Below are 10,768 nucleotides of genomic sequence, written 5' to 3'. Positions count from 1 at the left end.
CTTTCAATATTCTAACCCTTTAGGATTATATCCTTGCTAACTCAAACTACTGGGTTGAGGGTAACGTCACCTTCAAAAGAGGGGCCTACTACTATAACTAAGATAATCTCTTAAATAGTGCAAAAGTGCGGAAATAATCAAAGGTTACACTAAAGGCGAGTCGGATCCAAGTGATTCATCTTGTTTATCTGTTTTTATTTTTATTTTTATTTTCAGCATTTTTAGTTTTTATTTTCTAGTTTAAAATCTTTTTCTAAACTTTTGATTTGATTAGACGTTAAGGATAAACCAGTATTAAAAGCTCTTGTGTCCTTGGACGGCCTCGGTATCTTACCAACGCTATACTACACTCACGATGGGTGCACTTGCCCATATGTGTGTTTAGTGTTAGTAAAATATCGTGTTTTATAAATTTAAAACTTGACTAAAGTGTAAAAGGGCTAAAAATATACATAAAAACCTATCACGCACTACGCGCATCAAGTTTTTGCCGCCGTTGCCGGGGATACAAGGATTTTAAGAAAGTTAGGATTCAACGGCCTAATCGTTTTTTCTTATTTTCTGTTTTTTTTAGGATTTTTCTTAATTTTTTTAGCTTGTACAGAACTCAGCACGGGCCGTGCCCGCTGAACACGTCCCGTGCCCAATCTTTGGTACTGGCAATCCTGTTTTAAGTCAGACAGTAGCTGAACACGGGGCCGTGCCCAATCAACACGCCCCGTGCCCAAGTATCAGATACTGAAAACAGAACCGTAAGATCCCGACGGTTGGTAATTTCTGACACAAACATGAGCGATACTGATTTTTTTTACTATCGGCCCTCTTATAGTACGTGGTGTCAAATATGTGGTGGCAATCATGATGATTTAGAATGTTATTTTTTAAACTACAAGCCCCACTATATAGACCCATTGTTTTCCTGTAGCCTTAAGAGGGGCGAAAGTAAAAATAATACCTATCTCTCCCTCGAATGCTCTCAATCGACCCTTCTAGGAGAAATGCTTCTTGATGAATTCTTTCAAATGGAAGATCTAATTCTTAATTGGGTAAAAGAACTTGAGAAGGATATCATTAATTAATCTCAAGACGATACCCAAGAAGAATTATTGAGATCGCATTCGAATAAAAACAACTTCGTTGTTCCCGGTATCACCTCTAACTCTTGCGAAGACTTGAGCGATAGTCGTCCCTGTGTCGATTGTGCCGTGAAGGACTCTCTATCGACTTCCTTCGATGCATACATAGACCCGAGTGATTCGACACACACCTTCTTTAACGAGAGCCCGGGAAAGGGTTGGACTTGTCCACCTACATTTAGCATAGGAATCACCCTTACCGATAACCTCTTGCGTTCTCGTCTTAATCTAGAGCAATTAAGGTATCTCAGGCACTTCGGTGTTGTTCCGTCTAGTAAGGAACCACCCGATCCGGATAAATTCCTTAAAGATAGACGAAACTACATAAACAGCCTCTAGACACGGGGCCGTGTCCAGGTCAGCACGCCCCCATCTCCACCAAAAGATTCCCGTCTGACTTTCTGTCAGAATACGGACAAAATGTGTCAGGCTCTTGTCTGCACACGGGGCCGTGTCCAGCCGACACGGGGACGTGTGCAGCGTGTTGTCGTTTTCTATAAAGGCAGCAAGATTCCTACACATTTGGACCACTCCAAAGACAAAGATCTGGTGAGATCTTCACACATACCATCCTAGGTATATTCTAAAGAAGGTTCTCAACAACCATCTTGTCTTTTCTACTTTTGTCCATTACCTTCTTCTTCAATTTTTCCTCTACACCTCCATTAGAGCTTGAAATCACCATGGTTCCAAGCTTTGTTGTGATGTTTGTTAGGTTTTTATTCAAGAAATCTTGTTAAAAATAAGTTCTACAACATTGTTTTAAGTTATTTCTGCTTAAAATGCTTTAAAAATCAGAAAAATAATTTGAAACTCCAAGAGTCCTTGTTCCAAAAATCTGCAGACAGATGAACACGGGGCCGTGCTCATTGAGCACGGAGTCGTGTCCGAGGTACTGTTCCAATAAAATTGAACTCTTTTCGGTCTGTTTTCTCAGAATGGCGAACAGAACTAGCGGAACATCTTCATCGCACTCCAGGAACAACCGACAAGGGAAAAGATCATTAATGGTAGAAGACTCTCTTGTAAACTACGTTTACGCTTTGAGAGAGGCCATTGATGAGATGACGGGAGTAGAAGAAGCATTGGTCGACCGTATCAATCACTTAACGGTGGGATTAGAAGGATGTCTTCGAGAGGTCAACCTTTTGCACCAAAGGTTGAACATTCTCGCTTCTCCTCCTTTGGTACCAATCATCACCCAAAGGGCATGGAATGTGGTACCGGAAGTCATCATACCGGCCGAATGGTACACCATACACCCGGAGCCCCCTCGAGACATACTACAAGGGGTTTCGGTTGGTGTCACTCCCCCTCCACAAGATATTGAAGAAAATGAGCCCACCTTCTTCATCCCGAGAGAGATAAAAGAATGGCTTTAACAACAGCTAGGGGACACCCCTCGGTTCGGAGTTCTACGAAGCCTTTAAATACCGGAAAGCTATTTCCGGAATTTTGATTCCTAACGTAAGAGTAGAACTCCTTAGGATGATTTTAAGTATCACTTGACCTATTTTAGGACTTTTTAGTTTTTATTTTTTTGCTTTGTTTTTAAAATTCTAGGACCCTATGTAATGTGTTATTTTAATGGAATGATGGTTTTAATTAAATTGGTGTTTGGATGATGTTGTAATGGGTAAAACACACTCGGGATGGTGAAGGATACTAAGGGAAACTTGAACCAACACACATGCACAAAAACAGAGCCTCCCGACCACTTTCCTTCGTTACGACAAGTTCAGCACGAGCCGTGCCCAGCCAACATCGCCCCGTGCTGAACAATCTGCAGAAAAACGCCCAGTTCAGGTAACTGGACACGGGGCGTGTTCACTGAACACGCTTCCGTGCCCAGGCTTCTGTTACTTTTTGTTACTTTCTGTTACTGGCAACCTGAACACGGGGTCGTGCCCAGAGACCACGGGGCCGTGTCCAGATGCCCAATAACATTAAGTTTTGTTGTTAACACACCTTTTACACATTCAATCAACCTAAAAACTTATTTTTCAGACACATTGAGGACAATGTGTAATTTAAGTGTGGGTAGGATGCTAAAACCTTGAATTTTTCAAGTCCTAATTACAAGCCTTACACAAAACTCTATTGGAACCGCTAAACACCCCAAATTTTTTCAAAAACTTTTCATTGTTTTACTTGTCTTGGTTTAATTTGGGAATTACAAGTTCTAAAAAGGTTATATTTTTATAAATTTACAACCGATAGCGTCATGATAAAAAGAACCAACATAAGAAAATTATGAAAAGGCATGACAAATCTAGTTAAAATTTGATTATATATACTTGATAACATAAAAACCCATTCCCACAAAAAGTGAGTTTTGAGCCTTTATTGAGCATACAAATACACATCTTTAAACTAAATGCTTATTTTTCGTTTCTTGTGTGAATAGCCGCTTGGTTTCTTACGACTCTAGAACTTGCCATGACGATACATTCCCGGTCCTTACCAACTTAAACCTAAGTAAGTAAATGATGGAGGCATTAGGACTAACCCTTTTTTCAACACCATTATTTTTCCTTTTTTTTACCACCTACCCAAAAATCCCCATAGTTAACCCCTTTGAGCCTAAACCTTTTCATTCTTAACCCACAAAACAAACACCCTTTACCCACTAAAACCCTTTTTCATTTTAAACCCTTTATTTTAGTAAAAAGCTCGGTTTTTCATATGATGTTCCTTACAAAAAAATGATGATGAAGCCAAGAAATAAACAAACAAGTTCATAAAAAAGAAATTTGTTTGAAGAATTGCTTCATTAGAATAAAAAGTTATAGAAATAAAAAGTCTTACGAAAACTGACGTTTTTTACGCCTTTCGCCCTTTTCTACTAACCACTAACCCAACCACCTACCTTTAACCCAAGCCTAACCCTTCCCCCAAAAGTCCTCTTGATATTTACAAAGGTGTATAGTTAAAAAGGAGAAGGATTGATTGCTTGGCAAGCATATGGTAGAAGTAAGTTTCATGCCGCTCTCGAGTGTTTCACAAAAATACATCTTCGGCCGAGTGTTGAGTGATCTCCCGTGAGGTATGTGAACTTGTATATAGATGGAATTTTAAAGAGGCATGTTATGTAATGTTTTAAATAAATCATGACGAATAGGATTGTAAATAACATAAAAATAAAACCTAATAAAAATCTTGGAATCCCGACACTCAAGACAAGCCCAAAACCTTTTCTTCTACCCATTCTATTTGGGTGTGTAAGCCACATTATAAAGAGTTTTGCTTGAGGACAAGCAAAGATTCAAGTGTGGGGGTATTTGATGTGTGTAAAATGCAACATATAAATTACATCAAATGTGGCATAAAACTAACCCTTTTTTAGTACTAATGTTGGAAAAAGTGTGTTTTTGTCTTCCTTTTGTATTTCCAGGATTAAATGAGCTCAAATGAACAAAAGAACCAAAAATGCAGCTAAATCTAACAATGATACAAGAAAAGGAATAAACGTGGCATGCCCGACCCCTCGACAGCATCCTCCCAAGCAAAAACAAGAGAACAGAAGGCTGAACATGCCCCGTGCTCATTGAGCACGGGGGCGTGCCCAAGTGTCTGCAGAAAAGACAAAGTTATAGAAGCTTCTATCACCCAACACGGGGGCGTGTCCAGCGGACACGGGGCCGTGGTCAACGCTAAGATTCACAGAATCCAAGCAAATCTTGATAGTACAAATACGCTTCTGCATACGGGGCCGTGCCCAGCGGACACGGGGGCGTGGTCAACTAATGCAGACAAACTGCAATTAATGAAAAAAGAAAAGATGGGTGGACATGGGGCCGTGCCCAATGGACACGGGGTCGTGTCCGAGCTTCTTTACAGGCTATAAATAGGGGTGCTTTGTCACACCCCGACCGCGTAGGGCAACAAACCGTGGCGGAAATGTCGGGGAGTGTTGCAACAGAATTATTGTTTCATAACCATGGATACAAAAAGTGTTTCATTTTATTAATAATATTAAACATTCACATTGCCTTAACATAGAACTAACAAGTTTCACATCGTCTATCACTATTATTATGTCACTAAGGCCTTGTCCAGCTCCTATGTGACGCATGCATCCTAGAAATCACATCAAGCAACATCACCTGAAACATATGTAAAAACAAAGTCAGCAGAGAAATGCTGGCGAGTACATAGGTTTTATAAGAGTATCGGAATCATGGCTCGTTTATATGTTGCAGTACTTTATTAGATTTCAAGAGTCAAAATACAAACCTCGTTTTGAAAAGTGTATTGCAACATGGTTAACCAACTCAAATCAAGTTGATTATAGTTTATAAAATCTCGTAGCCATGATTCTTAACCCCAAAAATATTTTGTTTTAGAAAACCCACTTGTAAAACATCTTGTAAAAACTCGTTAAGAACTCGTATGGTTTATATCCTTTAGAAAAAATCGTTGTGTGACATCGTTTCAAAATCGTTTACCCAAGTGAACTAGATAACGCCACGGTATGTAATATGTTGAAAACACTTATATATAGGAAGTAACAGCGGCGTATCCACCATGCTTTCATCACATTACACCCGTCCCGTTATCTAAGCACTAACCAAAAACCAATCGTTTACCCAAATCGTTTAACTCGTTAAAATCGTTTCAAAATCGTTAACTCGTTTAAAATCGTTTAAATCATCCTTGTTTTAATTTGTGAAAAACTATTTATGGTTGTCCCGCTAACAACATTCAAACCTTAGTGACTCGACCACCTCGCTTCTCGCTTCTCGAGTTAACAAACCACCAAAGGGTAAGTTAACAAATATCAGATTCAGTCGTTACCCACAACCCCCACACATAACCATGGGTGCAATAAAATAACGGGATTTGTCAGATCCTATGGTACCATAACCTAATACTGGTCGGCTTGATCAATGCTAATGAATGTCATTTGTTATGTAACTACAACCAACAAGTTTGTTCACTTTATTGAAATCGTTATTAGTTTTGTATAAACCATCTTAATTGTTTTTGTAAAACCATCGTTTAAACCTTGAAAATCATTTTGTACATATGAATCAGCCTAAAACAGTTGAAAACAGTAAAATAGGGGAACTATGTACTCACATGTAGTGCAAAGTATCCTCAATAAATAGAACTTCAAACAACCTCAAGCAAACCAAACGAATCAAGTAGCACCTAGTAATCGAACCACTAGTCAAACAATAGACGCCTAAACCGGACGATCGGACAGAATGAGGTCTTGTAAACCAAATGAGTGTTGGAACTCATGTGATATGGTTTAACAAAGCCTACATCCTAAAAGAAACCTAACCTAAGTGCTTTCGACCCATCGCGACCCATTAAGGTAGCTTACGCTACTTTAACGCGTCATGCGCGCAAAGCGCGTTCGAGACGTCTAACTAGTCCTATGACAAGTATTATATGCCAAAACATGTTTAAATATGTTACATAATCAGTTATGTGACAAAAGTTTAGGTTACATATGCTTAATTACCAATTATGTATGAAAAGGGCATTTTGGTAATTTACCTAAGGCAAATAAACTACTTGTCATACAACTACTTAAACTCGGTGAAGTTAAGGTATAACCTTGGAAGGTTATTCCCTATGCTACTATGGTCACTAAATATGTTTGGTCGGATCCTAATGATCGACCAAACGGGTCGTGTTCGAAAGTCTAAGCGGGTGTTTAGTCCGCTTGACTTACGACTCTACACAAGCACTAAACTAAAAGTGACGAGCCAAACATGCTAAAACATGTTTAGTTAAGTTAGAGAACAGGTTTGGTATCAAAACAAAGGGTTTTGATACCTAAAAGTAGCTTGGTTACAAAACACGCGAGAATACGCATTTTGGCCGAAGCTATGACTCGTCACTGAGCCTAGATAACGTGGTAATCAGTAGGTATAGTCACTAGGAACTATAACCATCGTGATTACGCTCACGTTATGAAGTTCAAACGAACTTCGCATTGACCATAAACTGGTCAAAGCAGAAATTCAAACACAGTTTGACTTTAACAATAAAAACAAATGAAAAGAATGAAAGAATACTTACAGAAGGTCCCTGCAAGCTCTTGATCCGATTTACTCTCAGGTATGAAGCACAAACTTCAACTTAGAGAGCCAAAATCAGATTCAAGTGTGCCTTGGGAGGAAGTGGGGGTGGGTATTTTTAAATTTCCTTGAAACGTTAAGATCGTTTATCGAAAACCGAGCTTCAATCTCAACCATCCATGTGGGAACATGGTTTAAAATACAAGGGGCATCTAAATACCATCAAAATTGGCCCAGAGAATCAAAGAAACCATGTGCAAGAGCTGGAATGAGCTGGAAATAGCTGGAATCACATTCTGCTGGTCTGGTGCTACCTTACAAACCGTATGGTCTCCTCCTTACGGACCGTATGTGGTCTGCAGACCAGCAACATTCAAAAGTTTACAGTTTAGCCCCTTCACTTGAGAATCTTGCATTTCGGCTCGTTTTTGGCACGTCTAAGCCCCGTTAACCTCATTTCAAGGCTCTAAAATGAAGTTAAAGTATAGGGAACTCAAAACATGCTCAAAAATATCTCCAATGTCGGTTCGTTTGGTCGTACGGTCGTGTTGTTCGGTTAATTACGACAGAAGTCGTAATGAATGCAAAAACGATCCAAATCAAGCGATGAATGGATTTTTATTATGCCAAACACTAAAATAAAATGTTTTAATGCTTACATAAATTTTTGGATGTCTGGATGTATTTAGAACGTAAGATATGCGCGAAAATGTAAACTTGTGCACTTTTTGACGCTTTTAGTCCCTATTGATCAATAAAGTTTATTTTAGCATATCAAACCCCTCAAAGCCTATTTCTACGCTATTTAAAGGTTATTTAGGGTATGTTTAACTTATGATCAAGTTCCGGAATGTTCGTTACTATACAAATCGGTATAGTTTCGCAGTTTGACACAAATAGTCCCTGCGATCGAACAAGCTTGATTTCAACATACCAAACCATCCAAAACTTATTTCTAAGTTATGTGGAGGTTATTTAATGTATGTTAAGCCTATTTCACTATTCCGAAGTGTTTGTTGCATTAAACTGGTTATATTTACGCATTGGTGCGCGTATAACCTTCTAGAAAGCGATTTAGAGCTTGAAATCGGAATCGAATCAAATTGAAAAATCACCAAACACATTTATGTGACAACCGGTAATTTACGCCCTTAATTACGTGATTAACTGGCGATTAACACGATAATGAATAGTGTTTACCACACTAATTAACTTAACCAGGCCCTTGGAGTGCCCAGAAACGTTTGTTCAGCTATACTGTACGCGTATGAGGATTCGCGTGGAATCTGCAAAACAACAAATGACAACAGACTGAAACCGTACGAAATACTGACGACACCAACAAATATGGAGGTTACACGAATATTTTATGCTTATGAAGTTCGGGTCACGATATCAGGCTTCGTAAGGATTACGGGCCACTTACGCATTAGGTGGACTTGTGGGCCCTGTGCCCAAGCCCAAAAACCACAAGCCTAAACCTACACCTAATATATAAGATCTTATAAGATCTGTACAAAATATTGCCAAATCTCTACAAAAGATTTGCAAAATCTCACCAAATCTCTGAAAATCTTTACAAAATCTCTAAGAGATTTTTGGTCTCTAAAGTATGGAGCATAAGAACTTAAGGATAATAGATTGATGGAAAATAGTGATATTAACCACTAAACAAAAACCATATTCAAGTTTATAAATAGGGATCCATATCCCCTCAATTGTGCAAACCATTCACAGTGTGTCTTCACACACTTAAAACTTCACACAACCAACCCTCACTACCCACCTCTCTCTCGATTCTTTTTCAGTAAACATAAAGAACTCATGACACACACACATAAAATACCCTCTCCCTCTCACTATTACCTAAACAAACACAGAGAAATCAATTTCTCACCCAAACCACACACACACCTCTCGGTCCCTCTCTCCCTCGTCGACGTCTGACCACCGGTAAATCGATGGAGCCGGCGACTCCCCTCTCTCCGGCGACTTTCACCTGCAACACCCACTCCCTTTTCACCGATCGTACCCCCCCCTGTGCTGATTATCGGCTGATGGTGGTGGCGGCACGGCATCAACGACAGAGAACCGGCAGAGCCGGTGGTGGTGCGGCGGCTGCTATCAGGGAGGAGAGAGAGAGACTCGGAGGAAAGAGAGAGCGGCGGTGGCGGTGGATCCTCACGGCGGCGACGGTGGCGGCGTGGTTTTGTTCAGCGGCGGAGGTGGATGCGGGACCCATAACAGGTGGCAGTGGATGGTGTCGATAGGCAGCAGATGAAAGAGAGAGAGAGCTGAGAAGAATGAAAGAACCGGCGGTCGGTGCCTTTGACCGCCGGACATTGTGTTTATCCGGCAAAGTTCACCGGTTTCGGGTTGTTCAAGTAAGTTTCGGTTCAATTTTGACTAAGATTGTGCTCAGTTTCGAGTCTGGTCCGGATTCCTTTTGTCATCTCAGGTCTTGATTCAGATCCGAAGTGGTTCGAGTCTTGTTCGGGTCTCGCGGCACGGTTCAAAACGGGTCAGCAGCTCAGTCAAGCGGCTCGGTTCGGTTTGACTCGGTCAAACCGAGTCAACTCAGTGTTCGGGTCAGCCGGTTCGCAACAGTAAATGATTTTGGTTTCAGTTCAGATTCGCATATGGGGCTCGCAGATCAAGTCTTGCGATTCGGCCCGGGTCGACTCGGTCAAACCCGAGTCAACTCGGTTAACGCAGTCAAAGCAAGTCAACTCAGTTGACTTGGTCAACCCAGTCAACCCTTTCAGCAATCGACACGAGAGTTTTGGGTAATAGTTAAAGCCGTGGTTTCGTTATGTTATTTTTATAATTTTTATCTAACGTGACAAACGAGCTCGAACCGACTAACGAATCTGCATTTAGTGAGTTGATTATTCATATTTGGCATTTTGATAAATTTCGTATATATTATGTGTTGGATTGTTGAATTTTGATATAATAACGACAACTGGGGTTGTCGGGGGCGTCCAAAAAACAGAGGAAACTCTGCCCGTTTTTCGAGAAAATCTGGAATATACAACGCGTTTTTTTATAAACTATTGAATTTTTGGAAAAACGAATACGAACATATAATATCTTTTGACGATACGTTACAAAAGCGATGATTCTTATATAAGCTTAAATATAGTTATATGTTATTTCGAATATCAAATGACATGATTTCATTTTGTAAAAATAAATATAAAGTTTTTATATTTATTCCAAATATCAAACAAGATGAATTCGCTTTTATAAAAATAAATATAGTATATATTTATTTTAAACATGCAACGACTCGATGAAGTTTTCATAAAATAAATATAACTTTTATATTTATTACGAACGCCGAAACGGCATATACATATATTTTGGCAAAATATACAAGATGCAATATATTTATAATACAAGCTTATTATACAATACTTTCATACGAATATTCCTACATACTCAAACGACTTCTCGCGGCAATTTAACTTAGTCATTTTCATTAAGTTAACTATTTACCGTCAAATCGTTCGATCAACGATTCGGTAGAGCTCGGTAACACGTAGATTAGTTACCACATTATTCGAAACTTATTAGATATTCCGTGTTAGGAAT

At 39.5% G+C, this 10,768-nt stretch overlaps 1 long non-coding RNA gene across 1 annotated transcript; it reads left to right on the top strand.

Moving 5' to 3' along the window:
• The first annotated feature begins 9,239 nt into the window (after positions 1-9,239).
• On the top strand, positions 9,240-10,085 carry LOC110934876. The gene is made up of 2 exons (XR_002588699.2): positions 9,240-9,555; positions 9,630-10,085. It is a non-coding gene; the product is annotated as an uncharacterized LOC110934876 (long non-coding RNA).
• The last annotated feature ends 683 nt before the right edge of the window (positions 10,086-10,768 follow it).

This window comes from Helianthus annuus, chromosome 4, assembly GCF_002127325.2.
Source record: "Helianthus annuus cultivar XRQ/B chromosome 4, HanXRQr2.0-SUNRISE, whole genome shotgun sequence".
Classification (NCBI taxonomy): domain Eukaryota; kingdom Viridiplantae; phylum Streptophyta; class Magnoliopsida; order Asterales; family Asteraceae; genus Helianthus; species Helianthus annuus.
The sequence above is the reverse complement of the archived record's forward strand: the minus strand, read 5'-3'. Positions and strand labels throughout refer to the sequence as shown.